Source organism: Pinus tabuliformis, chromosome 8, assembly GCF_031772625.1.
Source record: "Pinus tabuliformis cultivar Carrire ecotype Pingquan chromosome 8, CPIR1, whole genome shotgun sequence".
NCBI lineage: Eukaryota > Viridiplantae > Streptophyta > Pinopsida > Pinales > Pinaceae > Pinus > Pinus tabuliformis.
In genome coordinates this window covers 1,082,282,013-1,082,289,890 of record NC_142294.1, presented here as the reverse complement: position 1 = coordinate 1,082,289,890, position 7,878 = coordinate 1,082,282,013, and the positions used below count along the sequence as shown (strand labels likewise).

At 36.0% G+C, this 7,878-nt stretch overlaps 1 pseudogene; it reads right to left on the bottom strand.

Moving 5' to 3' along the window:
• Nucleotides 1–698: 698 nt before the first annotated feature.
• On the bottom strand, nucleotides 699–3,033 carry LOC149239084 (laccase-4-like; annotated as a pseudogene).
• Between the last annotated feature and the right edge of the window lie 4,845 nt (nucleotides 3,034–7,878).

The window sequence follows — 7,878 nt, the reverse complement described above, 5'->3', positions numbered from 1 at the left end:
TATATTGTCTGTGGGGATACACCAAGGTTGAGACAATATAAAAAACAATAAAAAGATTTTTTTTGGTCTCAATTTTAGACTATTTGGAAATTTATTATGTCAAACCATCCACTATATCTTCTTAACCCCGCCTCTATGCGGGAGTGAATTATGGAAAGCATTGTGAATTTTTGTGGTTTAAAAGTCTTAGTGAAAACTAGAGAAAATGTGAAATGTGGAATAATATAATTCACATTTTGTATATTTTTAGAAGCACTTAACAATCACAAGGGAAAAATTCTAAACACATTGAAATGTGATTAAATGTTGAATCCAATCACTCTAGAAACCACTAGATTACGCAACAAAGAAGTCAAAACATTTTTATTAGAAATGTGTATTGAGCACTCATGCGCTCTCTAATTTAATGGAACCATTGCATTTTCATTCATGTCCCTTTTTGAATTCCCTATGAGTACATCATTTCTAGGTATGCATTGGTTGAAGAGGTTGCTTTTTGTTGCTGACTCATCTTCATAAGGTTGACAATCTATTTAATGTCTCCACTACTTGGGAAAAAAAGAAAAAGAAAATTGGCACAAACAAAACTAAAACATCGAGGAGACCCAAAATAAAATCAAGAAATAAAGTGGGAGTGGTGGTGGGGTGACGGTAGTGACAAAGGAAGGAAGGAGAACAACAAGGGGGAAGGAAGGAGATCAACAAGGGGGAAGGTCAGAGGGGGGAGGTGGGAGAGATTGAAGAGGACCTTTTCCGTCCTTCACGACCCATGCCATTTTTAGTCCCCAAGATGTGTGAATTTCCAAGTGGCAATGCATGAACCACACACCTACATACAAATAGACGACATTAATAATAGAATTATTTGAAGTAGATTTGATGATATGGACAATACTGAAATTTCAATGTAACTAAATGTTGAATGTTATATAAGATGAGATTGGATTGAGATATGTAATACCTAGATTGTCTGCGCGGAATCTGAGAGCCGTCCAACCTCCTTTTGGGACTCCGATAGTGTTTCTTTCAACAGGGTCAATAAGGTTAAATTTGGGTGCATCGGTTGATTCATTGTAGTTTCCAATGCCTTGGCCCACCACGAAGAAATTGAAACCATGGAGATGGAGAGGGTGGCTATCTGTGCTGAAAATGTTGGTGTCTTGAAGAATCAATTCAACTGTTGCGTTGAAGGGAAGGACTTTGACTCTGGTCCCATTCACAGCCGCAGTATTATTGGGTGGAGTGCCTGTGTAATTGAATGGGAATGGAGGATTGTCTGGAAAATTGGTCTTATAGATTCCTTTCATTTGCTTGAAATAGTGGGATTGAAGAAGAGCAGTGCTTGGGAGAACAAAAGAAATGTTGTTGACAGAGGCAGTGAATCTCGTGTTGTTGGGTGCTTGGCATGTGGCGTTCCCCATCCCTGTGGGACAAGGATTAAGTCCTAGGCCCACTGTAAAGAAAAACTTCTTATCCACCGTTTGAGGAACCAACGCTGGGAATTGTGCAGTAGCCAAGCTTCTAAGTTTTGCACTAAAGTTCGCGGCGAACGTTGTATCATTGGATGGGAGTTTTGGCATCATAATGGTGGAAGAGTTGTTGGAGTTGGAAATATTGTAGCTCACAATTCCTGCAACGGTGGAGCTATCAAATGTTCCACCCCCTATAACAAATGGGCGAGCTGCTATGAAAAACTGTTGAACTGTGCCAACATTAGTAGAAGCATTGGCCGTGAATAATACATTGGTGGTCTGGCCTGGTGTTATAACAAGAGCGTTTGTTTGGAAAGGCTTCACATAAACGGCATCCACCTCCACCACAGTCAAACTGTGATTTGAAATGGCAACAAAGAGTTCACCATTGAGTGCAGCGTTGACTATACGGAGAAGATATGTCTTCCCAGGATTCACATTTAGAACGAATGTATTTGTGTAACATAATTGACATGGTGAGATTAGTCAAATATGTTCATGAGCCTCCATAGTTTTCTCTCTAAACACATAAAGATAGATTATGGTTACCATTGATTTGTTGAAATACAAATATAATATAATTACCATTAATGGAAGAACAGTTGTAAAGTGGGCCAGGAAGTCCATTTATAGTGTAGGCATCTGACACATTTGGACCACCTCCTGTTTGGAGAGCCTACTGGATAACTTTCTCCGTATCTGCATTCCACCATTCTCCTGCAAAGTGAAGGTGCAGTACACGGCCAAAAAAGTATGAGATTGCCATACAATTACTACAAGGTCCAGTAAATAAAATAAATTAATATAAAATTAAACTTACCCAAAATGATGGGGACTTCCTTGTATCGCTTGGTAAATGGATAGGGAACGCGGTGCTTAGGATAGATAATGAAGGCTCCATATACTAGCTCTTAACCAAGAAATGTGTGCGTGCCACCATAGAGTTCCTCTCTGCCCTACGATGGTGAAATTATAAACGTAACTCATTCCGGTTTGAAGTGGACATTGAGTGATATAACCAGGACCGTCCGCCCATCCGGATCTCAGCTGTCGAACGCCATGCCTGCAGAAAAACAATGTTGTGTTCAATTAATCAACCAATCCACCAGGTGGCATTGCTCCATGCAGCCTAAGACACACAAAGTATTAGAGTCGAGTATTTTATGAATGAATATAATTACCAGTGAATAGTGACGTTGTCCTTCACGTGGTTTACAAGTTTTATAATTACCCGATCTCCCTCGCGAGCAACAACTGTAGGTCCTGGATACTTTCCATTCACTGTAATCAAAGGTTTCGTGCGGCAAAGACGTGTCACATTGCTTAGCCTCACCTGCAATGTAATACATTCATAATAATCAAGTCATCAACTTCAACTACGCAACATGACAAGTAAGCAAAATAATTTGGTACTTACGTTGAACTTGTAATGCCTGGTTGTCTGCGCATGCTTTCCTGCTACTATATCCGGGTGCTGAATCATAATAATCAACAGGATGGCAATTAGCACGTACTTCGCATGAGCTGGGGAAGGGCAGAGCAACGCCTTTGATCTCGACATGTTCATCCTTGTACTTAAACAACAACCTGAATATAGCTCTAAGCTCAGCGATGCGCTTTGAAGATTTGGCGAATTGGGTTGCATATATATATATACCCATGCCCATCGGCACTTGTCTTCAGTCGTGCAGAATAATAGAATGCCCCTTCAGACTCTCTGGCAGTGGGAGTGGGGTATAGTTTGTTGGTGAACCGATGGAGTAGAAAATACACACCGACAACGGTGGCCATTGCCATAACCAACACAACACCACACCGGTGGCCATTGCCATAACCATAATAATAATAATAATAATACTAAAAATGAGGCTAGCTAAATTGCACAGAGATACGCATTAAAGTAGATGAGGGGAGCCTAATTGCAGTAAAGTAAATCTAACTGCGGAGAGAGGAGTATTAAAGTAAATCTAATTGCGGCTTCTGTGCAGGTGTACCAACTCCAAAACAGTCTTTCGTTGTAAGAAGGGTCTGGTCCTGGTCTTTCGGGATGGTCGGTCTCTGTCTTAACGGAGATGGGTGTCATGGGTGTGAGGTGAGGAAAACATTGAAAGACTTCATAATTCAATGACATGGGAGGAGGAGGCGGTCGTATAGATGGATATGGACCAGGAACGAGGAGGTAAGTAGACCAGCAGCGAGGAGGTAAGTAAACTTGGGGCATCATACGACGAGCGAGGTTGGGTAAAACGTTTCTCTCACTTTCACCACGCCAATCTAAGTCCATTTCAATATTGAAATTCAGCTCAACCCCGGTTATTGACCAACATTGCTATTCACCTCATTATAACATTGCCATAATAGCCTACACATGTCTTCACTAACTAGAATAGCCTAAGACACGTATTCACAATAAAACTAGAATAACCTAACACATTTCTTCACAATAAATTTAGGAGTCTAAGAATATCTCTTCGCAATCAAATTTCAAAAAAAAGGAATTTTAAATGAACTTTTAAGAAAACTCTAGAAGGTACAAAATTCTAACTTTAGTAATGGTTGGAGAGTCAAATCTTATCTCTAGTTGGCTATTGAGCTATATTAAATATCGAGCTTCTAAGAAGAGTAGGGGTTCCACACTATTTTGTTGTATTGTGTTCCATGGTTGAGTAGAGAAACTTGGAATGGGAATTTAGAGAGCCCAACAGAGGGGATTAGGGTTCTATAGCATTCATAAATGACATAGATCTTATGTAACTACATAGATATTACCTATTCCTTTGTACTTTCATATCTCCATCCTTGAAAAAAGAGAGCAGATACTTGAAACTAGAATCATTACTTTCCATAGGAAGAGGAATAACATTAACAAGGGGGGCACTTAAATCCTCCATAGGGAAATAATAATGAACTCAAGACTTTACCCAATTGATTTCCATTCCTATAGAAGCACATAATATACCAAGAATCCCATGAATGCATTAAAATCCATCAATAAAAGCTACACCAAAAATATCGACATCATCAACAAATAACAAGTACATTAAAACTTCAAAAGGTGTTATATGTAACCCCTTAAGCTTCCCCTTGTGATGATATTTTGAAATTAATTTTCTTAACAGTTTAGCTATTAATAGGAATAGAAAAAGAGAGAGAAAGAATCCTTGTCTCAGTCCTCTAAAGGCCCCAAAAATTTTGAGGGAGAGCCATTTACTATGATTGCAAAAAAAAGTGGATTGGATACAACTAAGAATATCGCTAACAATATCCAAATTTAGGCCTATTTCAATGAGTATAATATGGATGAAAGTACAACTAACTTTGTCATATGCCTTAGAAAAGTCAAGCTTGAGCAACATAGAAGGGATTTTATCAATTTTGATGGAAGTTCAGGCCTCTTATGCAAGATAAACTGTGTCATGAATCCAGCAGTAGAAAAGAAAACCAAATTTTCCTTCCAACATTTAATCATTAGGGAGAAACTTTAGATTTTTTCTATGATCTTTGGAATTACCTTGTACACAACATTGTAGCAAGGAATGGGTCTGAGGTTTTGAAAGGAGGAAGACTATTTTCTCTTATGGATCAAGGCCAAAATGTGGATTATGCCCTTAGAGACTTTACCAAATCAGTTAGACTCCTATAAAACTTTTACGAGTATCTTTACTAGCTTGAAGAAGCCAATATAAAACTTGACCAAAAAACCACTTGGACTAGTGATTTTCCCTCTTTTCATCATGAAAAAAGGTAATTTCAATTTGGACACATAACTTCATTCACTTCCTTAGTAAAAACTTTAGGAAAAAATTGTAGCACACTAACCCAAGAGGTTCCTTAAATACGACATTGAAATAGTCTCTCCAACATCTTGGAGCTAGGTATAAAATGAATTCCTGTTTACATAGGGGCGATATATGGTGGTCACATTAAAAGAGTAGGCACAATCTTTGAATTCTAAATACACTATATTTTAGATTCAACTAGATTATTTGAAATTGTTTCTAGCAAAGGGTTCCAAGCGGTAATAAAACCTATGAAAATACCCTTTAAGTTGAGGGAGAGAAAGGACCACTTTGTAATCCATGGGGCTAGAGTCTCCTTAGCATTTTTCCTTGAACACAATGTTTCTTGAAGAAGAATCACATGAGGAGAGGAAGCCTTTATCAAATTCTTAAAGGCTTGAAGCTTTGGTGCACCCATCAAACCTTTAACATTAAAATACATGACAATCATGGTGGGCCTTTAACACTAGCATCCCCTACTCCGAGGGACAAAACAATCGTAGCTTATATACCATTGCAAATTTCCTTTATATCTTGAATTTGTGAAAGTGGAATATGCGACTTTCTCCATATGTACCTCACATTGGCACTATCAAGGACTAAACTTCCATCCACTAAACCATCCAACGTTGACTTTAGATGAAAATGGAGCTAGTATCTAGACTTCAAAGGAATGGGTGGAATACTTTGATCTAAATCTTTTGAGGTTGTTGTAATAGAGAAATTTTATTTTGTGATATGTATATATATATAGATATATATATATATATATATATATATATATATATATATATATATATATATATATATATATATATATATATATATAAGTGTGTATTATAAGCTAATGTTTAAGTGCATGAGTATGAAATATATTGAAGAAAGCGAAGAACTTTTAACATTAGAAAGGCGGAATAAATGGAGCAGAGATTGTTGACAGCAACTTAAGATTGACCACTTTTATTGATATTTAGAGCATGTTCTTGCATTAGGGATGTTGAAATGGTTTAGAGAATTGGTGGCTAATCGACTTCATATGGACTCCTATCCTTTGCTAATGATGATGACTATGTTGTTGGTCTCTTCTCTCATTCATTATATTTTATGAATGATGATTAGAGTTTGCAAGTCTAAGGTTAATATTCCATATGAATTTCCTTCTACCATATGACCAAGGTTGTCTTCTGATACTCTGTTTTTGGGTGCACATTGAATTTGTAGTTTTCTTTGTAGAATAAGTACATCTCCATACAAGAAATCTTCATGAAAAAATTATAGTTTAAACTATAGAAAATTGTTTCAAACATATTCAAAGAGACTACGTTAATTTTGTGATGTAAACTAAATTAAGGGTTTATAAAAGTTATTTTCCTATTTTAGTTACATTTTCTTTAGAGTTACAAGAAGTGACTATACTAGTTGTAATCTCAGTTCGTATAAAAAGAAGAATGGAACTCAAAATAGGGGTTTGGAGGTTTTGAATTTTGGCATATTGTATTGGGATGTATTGAAACGATTTTGAACAATATCATTAAAGATTCTAGTTTCATAGTGTTTGCAGAGTTTTCTTATGTGTATGTTATTTCATTCAAACCATTTTTCTTCTAGCTTATGTTCTTAAATGTCTAAAGAAAACTATAACATCTAGAGTAATGTACAAGTTGTCTCTGGAAAAAAATATACTCTAATTTATGTAAAATATTACAGATTTGTATAATATTTAGTATGTTTTTAATACACCTATAATTTTATATGAATTGAAGTAGTATATTTTTAGGCGACATAACAACCATTTCGAAATTCCTAAGCTATAAAAACTATTCCTCTAGTGTGGGTTTCTTGGATTCTTAAATACCTAAGAAATTAATTATTTCCTTAATATCCTTTTCCATTCTTTAAAAGTATTTTGTCTACAAAATTGAAAACTCGCATGTTGAATACAAAAGAGGAAGTTTCAGGAGATCAATACATATTGCCAATTATTTCTAACTCCAAAACAATATATTTTGTAAATTAATATATCATATTGATATCTTGGAATTGATTCCCCAGCCACGAATTGTCTCTAGGACATAACATCATTTGGGCAACGTTGTCAAAGAATGGAAATATTTTTTTTTCCCTCGAAGATGATTGTTTCTTCCTTGCTGGTGAACAAGAGAAGGAAGCATGCTAACATTGTTCACATATGGATCTCTACTAGAAGGTTTTCTTTAGGAAAGAGAAATACACGTAGAAATCCTAATTCATAATGTACTCCAACTCTCTTAGATCTTGAAAACCTAATCTAAAAGAAGGTTTGGAGAGAGCAACAAGTTTCTAGCCCTAACATTTTATTTGAAGGAAATCCAAGTGGGGGTTAGTGAAGACGCTGAGATTTCTAAGGAAACCATAGAATCACCCTTGAAATAATTTCAGTTTCTTGAAAAAGTCACTGCCCTAGAAACAACGATATTACTTGAAAAATCTGAAGCTATGAAATATTCCTTGTTTTTATTTTCTGAATCAAAGGTTGAGATTAAAGTTCTAGAAGCAATTTTTTTTTTTTTTGCCAAATAATCCGAGGAGGAATATATTAAAGATATAAAACATTCTTTGGAAATATATATTTTAATAACAAATCCATA